The 18,826-nt window shown below is 40.3% G+C and overlaps 1 long non-coding RNA gene across 1 annotated transcript in view; it reads right to left on the reverse strand.

The window, feature by feature from the left end:
• Positions 1-18,826, reverse strand: part of LOC309824624 — a 71,438-nt gene that overhangs the window by 42,159 nt on the left and 10,453 nt on the right. The window contains exon 2 of the long non-coding RNA XR_014296952.1: positions 3,037-3,073. This is a non-coding gene — a long non-coding RNA (uncharacterized lncRNA). The remainder of the gene's footprint in view (positions 1-3,036; positions 3,074-18,826) is intronic.

Here is an 18,826-nt window from a genome sequence, read left to right on the forward strand (position 1 = left end):
GAAGAGGTATAGGTGGTACATGATATTGGCATTACTGTCCTGTTTTGTTCATCCACTGATGGAGACAAAGCCAGAGCAACATGTGCTGCAGGACGGAGTTTGTGACTTAGTCCCAGGCCCTCCCCAAGGGCCATCACAAAATACTTTCATTAAACTCCCACTATTGGCTACCTTTCCCATTGATTCACCACAAAACCTTTCAAATAGGGCATCTCACATTTGTCTCGTGACATGTGTCAAGTAGAATCAGTAGAAGTTACGTGATTACAATTTTCATCGCATAGACTCTAAAGAAAAGGTCAGCTTCACAGCAGGACCAAAATTAACGCCCGTTCCCCAAAGCTCGCCATCCACGCCTACCTTTCAGTGTCTCGTGACAGGAACCACCTTCTAGGCATCCTTTTTCAGTGCCCAGTAAGTGGACACGTGATATGAATAAACACCAAACACAAATGTACCCACATTCTGCGTTTCAATTGGATTTAGCTCTACAGAGGAAATAAAACAAATCGACCCCCTGGAACAACCCCACAAAACAAAGAAACAGACCCTTTTCCTAATGGTCATCGACTCCCTCACTCATTTATTCAGTAATTTTTGAGCTTTCACTAAGTGCTAGGTGCTATCTTTGACACTGTTCACTTCAGGCACAGTGAATGAGATAACCTGTAAAAGTATTTAGCTCAGTGCCTGGTGTGTGAGAGGCAAGCAACAAAATTAGACCTCCTTCCTTCTTAAATTTTTATCCTTGAACTCATCAGTCATATGCAACCTGAAGAAAATGATTTGCTTCCAATCCAGTCTCATCATCCCTTTAAATCTACCCCCCGTGCAGTTACACACTGTGAAGTTTAGCATGAGCTATTGAACCAGGGAGAATAAACCACCTGCAGGCAGAATCACGGCTTGTGATTCCATTTTTTGTTGTAATAGAGGAGAGGAAAAGGTCAGTGAAGTGTTCCAGTATTACTAGGCTGTATCTGTAAACACACATACACAGACACTTTTGGAAGGTTCCATTGTTAATCTAGGCAAATAGCTTTGCAGTTGCCAATAAGCATTTACTATCCTCTCGACTGTTTGAATTTAACTTTTATTTACAAGCAACTTATATAAATAGACACAACCTTAAAGCCGACACTTTCTGCGCCATCTTGCATCCTATTTGCCATTTTTTTTTTTCTTGGCTCCCAAGACTAGGTCATAGATGGAGGAGAAACCAATCTGAGACATCATCAATTTTTCACTTTCAGCAGTTTTTATGCCAAATATATGCCATATGCCACCATCAGATTGATCATTGCCACATGGCAACCCACACTAATCCCCAAGGCATCCACGGTGGACAGACCCTGACACAAAACACACATAAAAGTAGTTGCAGGTCCGAGATATTTAAAGAACTCATCTATGACCTCTACTGGCCAAGCTAGTAAAACACAACAGCTACCATGATTTCGGAAGTGTCCTCCTATTTTCATTCATTCATTTAACAGATACTTTTTAGCACCTACTACGTGCCAGGCACTGTTTAAGGAAGGACAATGACAATAAACAAAACAGACCAAAAAAACCCCTTCCCTCCTAACATTCAGCTGGGCAGCATTTAAACTGTATGCATTATAAATAAGTTAACTGTATTTTGGAAGGTAATACGGCTTTTAAAAAGAAGAAAAAGTAAATCAAAGTAAAGGGAATCAAAAGCACTGAGGAGGTGGAGCTGGAGAAGCAGGTTTCAGAATTAAATTGGACCCTCAAGAGAAGTGTCAGTGCAAGGGTAAAATTAAGCAAAGACTCCAAGGAGGCGAGAACCTTAGCAACTTAAGACCTAACACATAGGTTCTTAAATTCGTTAAATTAGACATCACCCTGGGAACAGGGTTCTTTTTCACAGTTTCCAGAGAGATTTTGGAGTCAATCAGACTTGTGTTCAATCCTGTATGGGTCAGCTTTGCTGCAGCAACAAACAACCCCTAATTCTCATTGGTTTAAAGCAGGGGTCCCCAACCCCGGGACCACCTACAGGTACTGGTCGGCGGCCTGTTAGGAACCGGGCGCACAGGAGGTGAGCGGCAGGAGAGCGAGCGAAGCTCGCATTGCCACCTGAGCTCCGCCTCCTGACAGATCAGCAGCATTAGATTCTCACAGGAGCGCGAACCCTACTGTGAACTGCGCATGCGGAGGATCTAGGTTGCGCCCTCCTTATGAGACTTTAATGCCTGGTGATCTGAGGGGGAGCTGAGACAGTGATGCTAGCGCTGGGGAGCGGCTGCAAATACAGATTATCATTAGTAGAGAGGTTTGACCGCACAGAGACCATAATAAGTCAATTGCTTGCACACTCACATCAAAACCCTATCAGTTAAAAAAAAAAAAAAAAACCCTATCAGTGAGTGGCAAGTGAAAACAAGCTCAGGGCTCCCACTGATTCTGCATTATGGTGAGATGTATAATTATTTCACTGTATAGTACAATGTAATAATAATACAAATAAAGTGCACAATAAATGTAATGGGCTTGAATCATCCTGAAACCAACCCCCGCCCTGGGTCTATGGAAAAATTTTCTTCCACGAAACTGGTCCCTGGTGCCAAAAAAGCTGGGGGACGCTGGCTTAAAGGACAAATATTTATTTTTTGCTCATGTTTCACATGGGCTGCAGGCTAACTGTGGGTCAGTTGTGACTGACAGGCTTGGCCCTCCCTGCTCCACATGTGTCCTATTCCAGGGGCAGGGCTGGAGGGACGGCTACCCTCTCAGTTATGGTGTCCCCACAGAGAAGGTCAGGGCTGAAGTGCATTTAATCGCAGCACGGAACTTAAAACTTTTGCTCTCATGGGGTACCGATCAAGTTCATTCACGTTCCATTTACCAAAGAAAGTCGAAGTGGCCGCGCCCAAAGTCAGTGAGGGCAGGAGAGTGAGTGTATATGTGGCCCAGACACAGAAGTATGGCAAGGGCAAGGAGGGAGTGAATAATTGTGAACAAATAATACAACGTAACTGTAATGAGTCACTCAATCTCTCTGAACCTTACCTTGTCCGTCGGTGAAACAGGAATAAGAACAGGCTACCTGTGAAGAATAAATGAGATATTATAAATGTACTCAGTACAGTAACTGACTTATAATAAGGGATCAATAAAAGTTAATATCCTTTTGTTGCCTTCCTCCAAAGGTGGCATCATCACTCTGGCCCAATTCCTTTCGAGGCTTAAGAAGGTATGGGGGCTGAGGTAGGAGGGTGTCGGGGGGATGTGTTGGAAAATTGAGGAGCCTGGGACTGAAATGCGGATTCAGTTCTTGCTCTAAATCCTGGATAAATTACTGATCTATAAAACAAGGCATCTGTCTAAATGATCTCTAAGGTTCCTTTCTGGTGCTAAAGATCCTCAGTTTGGGATAAAACATTTATAGTGGGTTCTTCCTTTTTCTCTAGAGCCACTGCTGCTTAGTCCTAACACCAGGTGGCGCCAGAAAACAACTTAATGGAAAAGGACAAAGGCTTTTCTGGGGTGAAGGTTGGAGAGACTAGAACGTTACTATTTTCTACTTATAGACTGTTATAAAGCAGAACTCCTGCATCTGGTAGTTGCTCAGAAAGCACCACTTTGAGGAAACAGCACCCAGAAACAAAATGCTCACTCTAGTCCTAGGACCTCAGGCTTTGGGAAAGGACCCCAGGAAATTGGGGACTGCCCCAGACAGTTTCTAGGCTTTGATTTTGGAATAGGGGAGCTTCTCTGTTTTTGAGCAGAAGCATGAGGTAATTGGAGCTGTGCTCTAGGATGATACATCTAGTTGCCATGTGATGGGAGTGTCTGGCACAGGGGAGAATTGTTTGGGAGACTCTTATGACAGGAAAGAATCCACATACACGGGGAAAGAATCCACATACACGGGTCTGAAATAGAAGAGTGGGGACTTCCCTGGTGGTCCAGTGGTTAGGACTCTGCACTCCCAATGCAGGGGGCACGGGTTCAATCCCTGGTCAGGGAACTAAGATCCCACATGCCGCATGGTGTGGACAAAGGAAAGAAAAATAAATAGAAGAGTGGGAGTGAGCATAGCAATGGGTGAGATGTTACAGCAACAGAATCTCTAGAACTTGGCAACTATTTAAATAAAGAGGCTTCAAGTAGGATAAGTCATTATGAAAGACGACTCCTGGATAAGTAGGAAAATGTTGGGGCCACTGACAGAAAACACATGACTTTGGGTGGCAGCATTACTGTTACTCCTGCACTTCACGTGTACACCCAGAAGGAACCATGAAGGCTTCTCCCTCATAGGTACTGAGGAATCCCTGGTGCACGAGCTTTGGTCCTAAAAGGGCCAGACTTGGCCTTTTCTCAAGAAATGTTTTCTTGGGCTTCCCTGGTGGTGCAGGGGTTGAGAGTCCGTCTGCCGATGCAGGGGACACGGGTTCGTGCCCCAGTCTGGGAAGATCCCACATGCCGCGGAGCAGCTAGGCCCGTGAGCCATGGCCGCTGAGCCTGCGTGTCTGTAGCCTGTGCTCCGCAACGGGAAAGGCCACAACAGTGAGAGGCCCGCGTACCGCAAAAAAAAAAAAAAAAAAAGAAATGTTTTCTTACACATGATTTTATTTTACTTACAAAACCAGAGGCATTTCTCTGTTGACAATGGGGACAGGGGATGTATAGGAAATCTCTGTACCTTTCACTCAGTTTTGCTGTGAGCCTAAAACTGCTCTTAAAAAAAAAAAAAGGAAATCTGTTTTTTAAACTCTTGGCAGATTCTGGGAAGATGGTGCAGTAGGAAGCACTAAGAGTCTGTCTCCCCCACTCCCAGACAAAAATTGCACTGGCAGAAATCTGTCTGATGTAACTATTATGGAACTCTGGACAGCTTACTGAAGGCTTGCAATGTCCAGGGGAAGACTTGGACTGTTCATTTTGGCCAGTTTCAGCTCTCAGCACAACAGCAGCTACCCATCCCCAACCCCATGGCAGGCAGCTGTGCATGGTTCCTGGAGCAGCTTTGCACAGCTTGCAGGAGCCTGGATGGGCAAAAAGGACATCAGTGATCTGTGCTCTGGTCAGTGGTGACTGCTTCTGATCACAGAGGGGTAGACAAAGAGGCAGTGCCCATTGTTGTAGCCCCTCCCCCACCAATAGAAGTCCCTCCTCATCTGGCTGAAGTGACAGCCAGGAGATTTAAGGGACAGTGCCCTTTTTTAACCCCCTTTATTTTTCTTTTTCCCCTTTTGGTAGTCAGATATTAAAGAATAGACTATTAAAAAATGACTACATATATGGGGAAAATTAGAAAGTGATTGGGCATGCCCAAGGAAAGTCTCAGAAGAGACCTAAGAATACCTTAAGTTTACACCTGAGACACGCTCAGCTGAGATACAGTCTATAGAATCAAAAAAAAAAAAAAAAACAATAAACAAACAGTGACAAAAAACAGCAAACCCTGGGAGAAGGCAGAGAATATAATTTCCAGAGTTACCACATTATTAGATTCAAATGTCCAGTTTTCAACCCAGAAATATCACAAGGCATACAAAGAAACAGGGAAGTATGGCCCATTCAAAGAAATAAAATAGGTCGATAGACTCTGTCCCTGAAAAAGATCCAATAGAAGAAATATTAGACAAAGACTTTAAAACAGCTGCATAAAAATGTTCAAAGAACTAAAGGAACATGTGGAGAAAGTCAAGAAAACAATGTATGATCAAAATGAAAATATCAGTAAAGAGACAGAAAATCTGGAAAGAGGTCAGAAGGAAATTCTGGAGCTGAAAAGTAAAATAACTGAAATTAAAAATTCACTAGAGAAATTCAAATGCAGATTTGAGCAGGCAGAAGAAAGAATCAGCAAACTTAAAGAAAGGACAAAGGGAATGATCAAGTATGAGGAACAGAAAGTAAAGAGACTGGGCTTCCCTGGTGGCGCAGTGGTTGAGAGTCCGCCTGTCGATGCAGGGGACACGGGTTCGTGCCCCGGTCCGGGAGGATCCCACATGCCGCGGAGTGGCTGGGCCTGTCAGCCATGGCCGCTGAGCCTGCGCGTCCGGAGCCTGTGCTCCGCAACAGAAGAGGCCACAGCAGTGAGAGGCCCGCGTACCGCAAAAAAAAAAAAAGTAAAGAGATTGAAGAAAAGTGAACAGAACCTAAGGGACCTGAGGCACCAAAAAGCAGACCAACACCACACAGTGGGAGTCCCAGAAAGAGAAGAGAGAGAGAAAACGGCAGAGAGGGTATCTGAAGAAATAATGGCTGAAAACTTCCCAAACTTGGTGAAAAACATGAATATAAATATCCAACAGGGGACTTCCCTGGCAGTCCAGTGGTTAAGACTCCACGCTTCCACTGCAGGGGGCATGGGTTCAATCCCTGGTCAGGGAACTAAGATCCCACATGATGTGTGGTGTGGCCAAAAAAAAAAAATCAAGAAAAAACTATCCAACAGGCTCAATAAGCTCCAAGTAAGATGAACTGAAAGCCAAAGAAAAAGAGAAAATCTGGAAACCAGCAAGAGAGAAGCAAATAATCACATACAAGGGATCCTCAATAGGATTATCAGCAGATTTCTCATCAGAATCATTGGAGACCATAAGGCAGTGGGCTGATATAGTCAAAATGCTAAAAGAAAAGAAACCGTCAACCAAGAATTCTATGTCTAGCAAAACTGCCCTTCGAAAGTAAGGGAGAAATTAAGACATCAAGGTAAAAGCGAGAGAGTTTGTTACCAGTGGCCCTGTCCTGCAAGAAATGCTCAAGAGTCCTGCAAGAAATAAAAAGACACTAGAAGCCATAACAGTAACTCAAATCTATATGGAGAAATCAAGATCTCAATAAAGGTAAATACATGGATAATTATCAAAGCTAGTATTATTGTAACAATGGTTTGTAACTCCACTTTTTGTTTTCTACATGATTTAGGAGACTACTGAATTTTAAAAATATATTAGTTTATGTTTTGGGGCACACAATGTAGAAAGATGTAATTTTATGACATCAGCACCTGAAAGGGATGGGGATGAAGCTGTAAAGGAGCAGAGTTTGGGTACGTTATTGAAGTTAGGCTGGTATAAATTCAAACTATACTGTTATAACTTTAGGATGTTAAACGTAATCCTTGTGGTAACCACAAAGAAAACAGCTATAGAATATACACAAAAGGAAATGAGAAAGGAATTTAAACATCTCACTATAAAAAATCAACTGAACACAAAAGACTAACACAGGAAATGAGCAATAAAAAAGCTACAAGGCATTTAGGAAACAAATAGCAAAATCACAGAAGTAAATCTCTCCTTATCAGTAATTACTTTAAGTGAAAATAGTTTAAACTCTTCAATCAAAAGACAGAGATTGGCAAAATTGATAAAAACACATGATACAACTATATCTACGAGACCCACTTTCGATCCAAAGACACAAATAGAGGGAAAACAAAGGATGGAAAAAGTTACTCCACGTAAATAGCAACCAAAAGAGAGCATGGGTGGATATAAAAATATCTGACAAAATACGTAAAATTGAAAAAGTTTACAACAAAGAAATACACTGTATATTAATAAAAGTTTCAATAAAGCAAGAAGATAAAACAATTATAAACATTTGTGCATCAAAATATATGAAATTAAAACTGACAGAATTGAAGGGAGAAATAAAACAATTTTACAATAATAGCTGGATGCTTTGTGATCCATTATCACAATAATGGATAAAACAACCAGACAGCACCTTACTGTACAGCAGAAACTAACACAACATTTTAAGTCAACTATACTCCAATAAAAATAAAATTAAAAAAAACCCAAAAAACAGACAGAAGATAAGAAAGGAAATAGACACTTAACAATACAATAGATCAACTAGATCTAACAAACACAACAATAGCATGCATATTCTTCTCAGGTGCGCATAGGCTATCCCCCAGGATATAGGTTAGGCCACAAATGAAGTCTCAGATTTTGAAAGATGGATATCATACAAAATATCTTCTCCAACCCCAATGCATAGAAGTTAGAAATCAACAACAGAAGGAAAACTAAAAAATTCACAAAATTGTGGAAATTAAACAATACACTCCAACAACCAATGGATCAAAGAAGAAAATACCAAAAAAATTAGAAAATACTTACAGACTAATGAAAACAAAAACACAACATGCCAAAACTTATGGGATGAAATGTAAGTGTTGCTAATTGGGAAAGTTATAGCCATAAACACTTACTTTAAAAATAAGAAAGAACAACTCAACAAATTAAAAAACCCCAACCAAATAGAAAAATGGGCAGGAGACTTAAATAGACATTTCTCCAAAGAAGCTCAACATCACCAATAATTAGAGAAATGCAAATCAAAACTACAATGAGCTACCACCTCACACCAGTCGGAATGGCCATCATTAAAAGTCTACAAATAACAAATGCTGGAGAGGGTATGGAGAAAAGGGAACCCCCCTACACTGTCGGTGGGAATGTAAATTGGTGCAGCCACTACGGAGAACAGTATGCAGGTTCCTTAAAAAACCAGAAGTAGAAGATGGCGGAAGAGTAAGACATGGAGATCACCTTCCTCCCCACAGATACACCAGAAATACATCTATACGTGGAACAACTCCTACAGAACACCTACTGAACGCTGGCAGAAGACCTCAGACCTCCCAAAAGGCAAGAAACCCCCCACGTACCTGGGTAGGGCAAAAGAAAAAAGAATATATAGATACAAAAGGATAGGGACGGGACCTGCACCAGTGGGAGGGAGCCATGAAGGAGGAAAGGTTTCCACACACTAGAAGCCCCTTCGCGGGTGGAGACTGTGGGTGGCGGAGGGGGAAAGCTTTGGAGCCGCGGAGGACAGCGCAGCAACAGGGGTGTGGTAGGCAAAGCGGAGAGATTCCCGCACAGATGATCAGGGCCGACCAGCACTCACCAGTCCAAGAGGCTTGTCTGCTCACCCGCCGAGCCGGGCGGGGCTGGGAGCTGAGGCTCCGGCTTCGGTCGGATCCCAGGGAGAGGACTGGGGTTGGCGGCGTGAACACAGCCTGCAGGGGGTTAGTGCGCCACAGCTAGCTGGGAGGGTGTCCAGGGAAAAGTCTGGACCTGCCAAAGAGGTAAGAGACATTTTCTTCCCTCTTTGTTTCCTGGTGCGCAAGGAGAGGGGATTAACAGCGCCGCTTCAAGGAGCTCCAGAGACGGGCGCGAGCCACGGCTAAAAGCGCGGACCCCAGAGACGGGCATGAGAAGCTAAGGCTGCTGCTGCCACCACCAAGAAGCCTGTGTGCGAGCACAGGTTACTATCCACACCCCACTTCCGGGGAGCCTGTCCAGCCCGCCACTGCCAGGGTCCCAGGATGCAGGGACAACTTCCCCAGGAGAACGCATGGTGCGCCTCAGGCTGGCGCAACGTCATGCCAGCCTCTGCTGCCGCAGGCTCGCCCCACACTCCGTGCCCCTTGCTCCCCCCGGCCTGAGTGAGCCAGAGCCCCCGAATCAGCGGCTCCTTTAACCCCGTCCTGTCTGAGCAAAGAACAGACACCCTCCAGCTACCTACACGCAGAGGCAGGGCCCAATCCAAAGATGAGCCCCTACGAGCTGTGAGAACAAAGAAGAGAAAGGGAAATCTCTCCCAGCAGACTCAGAAGCAGCGGATTAAAGCTCCACAATCAAACTTTATGTCTGTGGAATACATGAATGTACAACGAATCATCCTAAATTGAGGAGGTGGACTTTGAGAGCAATATTTATACTGTATAGCTTTGCTTCCACTATTTGTCCTAGGGTTCTATCCATCCATTTTTTTGTTTTGTTTTTTTAATTTTTTTCTTTATAATTATTTTTTTATTTTAATAACTTTATTATATTTTCTTACTTTATTTTACTTTATCTTCTTTCTTTCTTTTTTTCCTTCCTTCCCTCCTTCCTTCCTTCCTCCCTCCCTCCTTCCTTCCTTCCTTCCCCTTTCTTTCTTGCTTGCTTGCTTGCTTTCTTCTAATTGTTTCTTTCTACTTTTTCTCCCTTTTATTCTGAGCCATGTGGATGAAAGGCTCTTGGTGCTGTGGCCAGGAGTCAGTGCTGTGCCTCTGAGGTGGGAGAGCCAACTTCAGGACACTGGTCCACAAAGGACCTCCCAGCTCCACATGATATCAAATGGCGAAAATCTTCCAGAGATCTCCATCTCAACACCAGCACCCAGCTTCACTCAACGACCAGCAAACTACAGTGCTGGACATCCTATGCCAAACAACTAGCAAGACAGGAACACAACCCCACCCATTAGCAGAGAGGCTGCCTAAAATCATAATAAGTCCAAGGACGCCCCAAAACACACCACCAGACGTGGACCTGCCCACCAGAAAGACAAGATCCAGCCTCATCCACCAGAACACAGGCACTAGTCCCCTCCAATAGGAAGCTTACACAACCCTCTGAACCAACCTTAGCCACCGGGGACAGACACCAAAAACAACGGGAACTACGAGCCTGCAGCCTGCAAAAAGGAGACCCCAAACACAGTAAGATAAGCAAAATGAGAAGACAGAAAAACACACAGCAGATGAAGGAGCAAGATAAAAACCCACCAGACCTAAGAAATGAAGAGGAAATAGGCAGTCTACCTGAAAAAGAATTCAGAATAATGATAGTAAAGATGATCCAAAATCTTGGAAACAGAATGGACAAAATGCAAGAAACATTTAACAAGGACCTAGAAGAACTGAAGATGAAACAAACAATCATGAACAACACAATAAATGAAATGAAAAATACTCTAGATGGGATCAATAGCAGAATAACTGAGGCAGAAGAACGGATAAATGACCTGGAAGATAAAATAGTGGAAATAACTACTGCAGAGCAGAATAAAGAAAAAAGAATGAAAAGAACTGAGGACAGTCTCAGAGACCTCTGGGACAACATCGAACGCACCAACATTCGAATTATAGGGGTTCCAGAAGAAGAAGAGAAAAAGAAAGGGACTGAGAAAATATTTGAAGAGATTATAGTTGAAAACTTCCCTAATATGGGAAAGGAAATAGTTAATCAAGTCCAGGAAGCACAGAGAGTCCCATACAGGGTAAATCCAAGGAGAAATATGCCAAGACACATATTAATCAAACTGTCAAAAATTAAATACAAAGAAAACATATTAAAAGCAGCAAGGGAAAAACAACAAATAACACACAAGGAAATCCCCATAAGGTTAAGAGCTGATCTTTCGGCAGAAACTCTGCAAGCCAGAAGGGACTGGCAGGACATATTTAAAGTAATGAAGGAGAAAAACCTGCAACCAAGATTACTCTACCCAGCAAGGATCTCATTCAGATTTGATGGAGAAATTAAAACCTTTACAGACAAGCAAAACCTGAGAGAGTTCAGCACCACCAAACCAGTTTTAAAACAAATGCTAAAGGAACTTCTCCAGCTTTACAACAAATGCTAAAGGAACTTCTCTAGGCAAGAAGCACAAGAGAAGGAAAAGACCTACAACAACGAACCCAAAACAATTAAGAAAATGGGAATAGGAACATACATAACGATAATTACCTTAAATGTAAATGGATTAAACACTCCCACCAAAAGACACAGATTGGCTGAATGGATACAAAAACATGACCCATATATTTGCTATCTACAAGAGACCCACTTCAGACCTATAGACACATACAGACTGAAAGTAAGGGGATGGAAAAAGATATTTCATGCAAATTGAAACCAAAAGAAAGCTGCAGTAGCAATTCTCATATCAGACAAAATAGACTTTAAAATAAAGACTATTAGAATAGACAAAGAAGACACTACATAATGATCAAGGGATCGATCCAAGAAGAAGATATAACAATTGTAAATATTTATGCACCCAACATAGGAGCACCTCAATACATAAGGCAAATACTAACAGCCATAAAAGGGGAAATCGACAGTAACACATTCATAGTAGGGGACTTTAACACCCCACTTTCACCAATGGACAGATCAGCCAAAATGAAAATAAATAAGAAAACACAAGCTTTAAATGATACATTAAACAAGATGGACTTAATTGATATTTAAGGGACATTCCATCCAAAAACAACAGAATACAAATTTTTCTCTGGTGCTCATGGAACATTCTCCAGGATAGATCATATCTTGGGTCACAAATCAAGCCTTGGTAAATTTAAGAAAACTGAAATTGTTTCAAGTATGTTTTCCGACCACAACACTATGAGATTAGATATCAATTACAGGAAAAGATCTGTAAAAAATACAAACACATGGATGCTAAACAATATACTACTTAATAACAAAGTGATCACTGAAGAAAACAAAGAGGAAATTAAAAAATACCTAGAAACAAATGACAATGGAGACACGACGACCCAAAATCTATGGGATGCAGCAAAAGCAGTTCTAAGAGGGAAGTTTATAGCAATACAATCCTACCCTAAGAAACAGTAAACAGCTCGAATAAACAACCTAACTTTGCACCTAAAGCAATTAGAGAAAGAAGAACAAAAAACCCCCAAAGTTAGCAGAAGAAAAGAAATCAGATCAGAAATAAATGAAAAAGAAATGAAGGAAACGATAGCAAAGATCAATAAAACTAAAAGCTGGTTCTTTGAGAAGGTAAACAAAATTGATAAACCATTAGCCAGACTCATCAAGAAAAAAAGGGAGAAGACTCAAATCAATAGAATTAGAAATGAAAAAGGAGAAGTAACTACTGACACTGCAGAAATACAAAAAAATTAGGAGAGATTACCACAAGCAACTATATGCAAATAAAATGGACAACCTGGAAGAAATGGACAAATTCTTAGAAACGCACAACCTGTCAAGACTGAATCAGAAAGAAAAAGAAAATATGAACAGACCAATCACAAGCACTGAAATTGAAACTGTGATTAAAAATCTTCCAACAAACAAAAGCCCAGGACCAGATGGCTTCACAGGAGAATTCTATCAAACATTTAGAGAAGAGCTAACACCTATCCTTCTCAAACTCTTCCAAAATACAGCAGAGGGAGGAACACTCCCAAACTCATTCTACGAGGCCACCATCACCTTGATACCAAAACCAGACAAGGATGTCACAAAGAAAGAAAACTACAGGCCAATATCACTGATGAACGTAGATGCAAAAATCCTCAATAAAACACTAGCAAACAGAATCCAACAGCACATTAAACAGATCATACACCATGATCAAGTGGGGTTTATTCCAGGAATGCAAAGATTCTTAAAAATACGCAAATCAATCAAGTGATACACCATATTAACAAATTGAAGGAGAAAAACCATATGATCAACTCAATAGATGCAGAGAAAGCTTTCGACAAAATTCAACACCCATTTATGATAAAAATCCTGCAGAAAGTAGGCATAGAGGGAACTTTCCTCAATATAATAAAGGTCATATATGACAAACCCACAGCCAACATCGTCCTCAACGGTGAAAACCTGAAAGCATTTCCACTAAGATCAGGAACAAGACAAGGTTGCCCACTCTCACCACTCTTATTCAACATAGTTTTGGAAGTTTTAGCCACAGCAATCAGAGAAGAAAAGGAAATAAAAGGAATCCAAATCGGAAAAGAGGAAGTAAAGCTGTCACTCTTTGCAGATGAGATGACAGTATACATAAAGAATCCTAAAGATGCTATCAGAAAACTATTAGAGCTAATCAATGAATTTGGTAAAGTAGCAGGATACAAAATTAATGCACAGAAATCTCTGGCATTCCTATACACTAATGATGAAAAATCTGAAAGTGAAATCAAGAAAACACTCCCATTTACCACTGCAACAGAGAGAATAAAATATCTAGGAATAAACCCATCTAAGGAGACAAGAGGCCTGTATGCAGAAAATTATAAGACACTGATGAAAGGAATTAAAGATGATACAAATAGATGGAGAGATATAGCATGTTCTTGGATTGGAAGAATCAACATTGTGAAAATGACTCTACTACCCAAAGCAATCTACAGATTCAATGAAATCCCTATCAAACTACCACCGGCATTTTTCACAGAACTAGAACAAAAAATTTCACAATTTGTATGGAAACACAAAAGACTCCGAATAGCCAAAGCAATCTTGAGAACAAAAACGGAGCTGGAGGAATCAGGCTCCCTGGCTTCAGACTATACTACAAAGCTACCGTAATCAAGACAGTATGGTACTGGCACAAAAACAGAAAGATAGATCAATGGAACAGGATAGAAAGCCCAGAGATAAACCCACGCACATATGGTCACCTTATCTTTGATAAAGGAGGCAGGAATGTACAGTGGAGAAAGGACAGCCTCTTCAATAAGTGGTGCTGGGAAAACTGGACAGGTATATGTAAAAGTATGAGATTAGATCACTCCCTAACACCATACACAAAAATAAGCTCAAAATGGATTAAAGACCTAAATGTAAGGCCAGAAACTATCAAACTCTTAGAGGAAAACATAGACAGGACACTCTATGACATAAATCACAGCAAGATCCTTTTTGACCCACCTCCTAGAGAAATGGAAATAAAAACCAAAATAAACAAATGGGACCTAATGAAACTTCAAAGCTTTTGTACAGCTAATGAAACCATAAACAAGACCAAAAGACAACCCTCAGAATGGAAGAAAATATTTGCAAATGAAGCAACTTACAAAGGATTAATCTCCAAAATTTATAAGCAGCTCATGCAGCTCAATAACAAAAAAACAAACAACCCAATCTAAAAATGGGCAGAAGACCTAAATAGACATTTCTCCAAAGAAGATATACAGACTGCCAACAAACACATGAAAGAATGCTCAACTTCATTAATCATTAGAGAAATGCAAATCAAAATTACAATGAGATATCATCTCACACCAGTCAGAATGGCCATCATCAAAAAATCTAGAAACAGGGCTTCCCTGGTGGTGCAGTGGTTGAGAGTCCACCTGCCGATGCAGGGGACACGGATTCGTGCCCTGGTCTGGGAAGATCCCACATGCCGCGGAGCGGCTAGGCCCGTGAGCCATTGCCACTGAGCCTGCGCGTCCGGAGCCTGTGCTCCACAACAGGAGAGGCCACAACAATGAGAGGCCCACGTACCTCAAAAAAAAAAAAAAAAAAAGAAAAAAATCTAGAAACAATAAATGCTGGAGAGGATGTGGAGAAAAGGGAACCCTCTTGCACTGTTGGTGGGAATGCAAACTGATACAGCCACTGTGGAGAACAGTATGGGGTTCCTTAAACTACAAACAGAACTACCATATGACCCAGCAATCCCAATACTGGGCATATATCCTGAGAAAACCATAATTCAAAAAGAGTCATGTACCAAAATGTTCACTGCAGCTCTATTTACAATAGCCCAGAGATGGAAACAACCTAAGTGTCCATCATCGGATGAGTGGATAAAGAAGATGTGGCACATATATACAATGGAATATTACTCAGCCATTAAAAGAAACGAAATTGAGCTATTTGTAATGAGGTGGATAGAGCTAGAGTACGTCATACAGAGTGAAGTAAGTCAGAAAGAGAAAGACAAATACCATATGCTAACACATATATATGGAATTTAAGAAAAAAAATGTCATGAAGAACCTAGCGGTAAGACAGGAATAAAGACACAGACCTACTAGAGAATGGACTTGAGAATATGCGGAGGGGGAAGGGTAAGCTGTGACAAAGCGAGAGAGAGGCACGGACATATATACACTACCAAACGTAAGGTAGATAGCTAGTGGGAAGCAGCCGCATAGCACAGGGAGATCCGCTCAGTGCCTTGTGACCGCCTGGAGGGGTGGGATAGGGAGGGTGTGAGGGAGGGAGACGCAAGAGGGAAGAGATATGGGAACATATTTATATGTATAACTGATTCACTTTGTTATAAAGCAAAAACTAACACACCATTGTTAAGCAATTATACTGTAATAAAGATGTTAAAAAAAAAAAAAACTAAAAGTAGAGCTACCATATGATCCCGCAATCCCACTACTGGGCATATACCCAGACAAAACTCTCATTTGAATAGATACATGCACCCCTATGTTCACAGCAGCACTATTTATGATAGCCAACACATGGAAACAACATAAATGTCCACTGACAGCTGAATGGATAAAATAGAAGTGGTATATATATACAATGGAATACTACTCAGCCTTAAAAAAGAAAGGAATAATGCCATTTTCAGCAACATGGATGAACCTAGAGATTATCATACTAAGAGAAGTAACTCAGAAGGAGAAAGACAAATACCATGTGATATCACTTATATGTGGAATCTAAAATATGACACAAATTAACTTATCTACAAAACAGAAACAGACTAACAGACATAGATAACAGAATTGTAGCTGCCAAGCAGGAGGGGTTGGGGGAGGGATGGACTGGGAGTTTGGGGTTAGCAGATGCAAACTATTACATATAGAATGGATAAATGACAAGGTCCTACTGTATAGCACAGGGAACCATATTCAATATCCTGAGATAAACCATAGTGGAGAAGAAAAGAAAAAAGAATGTATATATATGTATAACTGAATCACTTTACTGTACAGCAGAAATTAACACAACATTGTAAATCAACTATATTCAATAAAAAAACAAGAAAGATGGGACTTCCCTGGCGGTCCACTGGTTAAGACTCCATGCTTGCAATGCAGGGGGCATGGGTTCAATCTGTGGTCAGGGGAAATAAGATCCCACATGCCACACAGTACGGCAAAAAAAAAAAAAAAAAAAAAAAAATCAAATCAACAACCTAACTTTATAACTTAAGGAACTAGAAAAAGAACAAACTAAACCCAAAGCTAGCAGGAGGAAGGAAATAATAAAGATTAGAATAGAGAGAAACAAAACAGAGAAGAGAAAAACAATAAAGAAAATCAATGAAACCAAAAGTTGGCTCTTCAAAAGGATCAACAAAATTGACAAACCTTTAGCTACTGGACTAAGAATAAAGGACAAAATAATCAAATTACAAAAATCAGAAATAAAAGGGAGGACATTACTATTGATTCTAAAGAAAGAAAAAGGATGTAAGACAGTACTATGAACAATTATATACCAACATGTTGCACAACATAGATAAAATGGACAAATTCCTAGAAACATGAAACCAACCAAGACTAAATCATGAAGAAATAGAAAATGTGTATAGACGTACAATTAGTAAGGAGATTGAATTTTAAAAATCTCCAGACAGAGAAAAGCCCTGGACCCAGTTGCTTCACTACCAAATACTACCAAACATTTGAAGAACTAATATCAATCCTTCTTTTAAACTTTTCCAAAAAATCAAAGAGGATGGAACACCTCTTAACTCATTCAATGAGGCCAGAATTACCCTTCCACCAAAGGCCAAATAAAGACACAACAATAAAACTACAAACAAATATCCCTCATGAACATCAATGCAAAAATCCTCAACAAAAGCTAGCAAATCAAATTCAACAACATATTAAAAGGATTATGCCCCATGCCCAAGTGGGATTAATTCCCAGAATGCAAGGATGGTTCAACATACAAAAATCAATGTAATACACTATATTAACAGAGACAAAGAAAAAACATCACACACGATAACCTCAATTGATGTAGAAAATGATTCTGACGAACTTCAACGCCCTTTCATGGTAAAAACATTGAAAATACTAGGAATAGAAGAAGAAAACTACCTCAACACAGTAAAAGCAATATACAAAAAACCCAGAGCAAACATCATACTCAATGGTGACAGATTGAAAACTTTTCCTCTAATATCAGGAACAAGACAAGGATGCCTGCTTTCACCACTTCCACTGTACATAGTACTGGAGTTCTACCCAGAGCAATTAGGTAAGAAAAAGAAATAAGAGGCATCCAAACTGAAAAAGAAGAAGTAAAATTATCTCTGTAGATGGACATTATCTCACATATAGAAAACCCTAAAAGATTCCACACAAAGAAAACTATTAGAACTAATAAATGAATTCAGCAAAGTAGCAGGATACAAAGTCAATACATAAAAATTAGTTGTATTTGTATATACTAATAATGAGCAATCTAAAAAGGAAATTACAAAAACAATTCCATTTATAATATGGAAAAGAATAAAATACTTAGGAATTAACTTTACCAAGGAAGTGAAACACTTGTTCAATGAAAAATATAAAACATTGCTGAAAGAAATTAGAGATAAATAAATGAAAATAGATCCCACATTCACTGATTGTGAGACCTGATATTGTTAAAATGTCAATATTACCCAAAACAATCTACAAATTAAATGGAATCCCTGTCAAAATCCCAATGACATTTTTTTTTGCAGAAATAGAAAAATCCCATCCTAAAATTCATAGAGAGTCTCATGGGACCTTGAATAATTAAAACAATCTTGAAAAAGAAGAGCAAAACTGGAGTACTCACACTTCCTGATTTCAAAACTTACCACAAAGCTATAGAAATCAAAACAGTGTTGTATTGGCATAAGGACAGACATAACAATAATAGAATAGAAAACCCAGAAATAGACCCTTGCATCTACTGTCAGCTGATTTTTGACAAGGATGCCAAGACGATTCAATGGGGAAAGAAGTCTTTTCAACAAATGGTGCTGGAAAAAACTGGATATCCACATGCAAAAGAATGAAGTTGGGTCCTTAACTAACACCATATATAAAAATTAACTCTACATAGATAAAAAACCTAAATGTAAGGCCTAAGGGGGGAAAAAACAACTCTTTGAAGAAAATCTGAGTCAAAGCTTCACAGCATTGGATCTGGCAATGATTTCTTGGATGTGACACCATATGGGACTTCATGAAAATTTTAAAATTCTGTGCATCAAAGACACTATCAACAGAGTAAAAAGGCAACCCCTAGAATGGGAGAAAATATTT

The sequence above is a fragment of the Grampus griseus genome (assembly GCF_964374135.1).
Source record: "Grampus griseus genome assembly, chromosome: 6".
Lineage (NCBI taxonomy): Eukaryota > Metazoa > Chordata > Mammalia > Artiodactyla > Delphinidae > Grampus > Grampus griseus.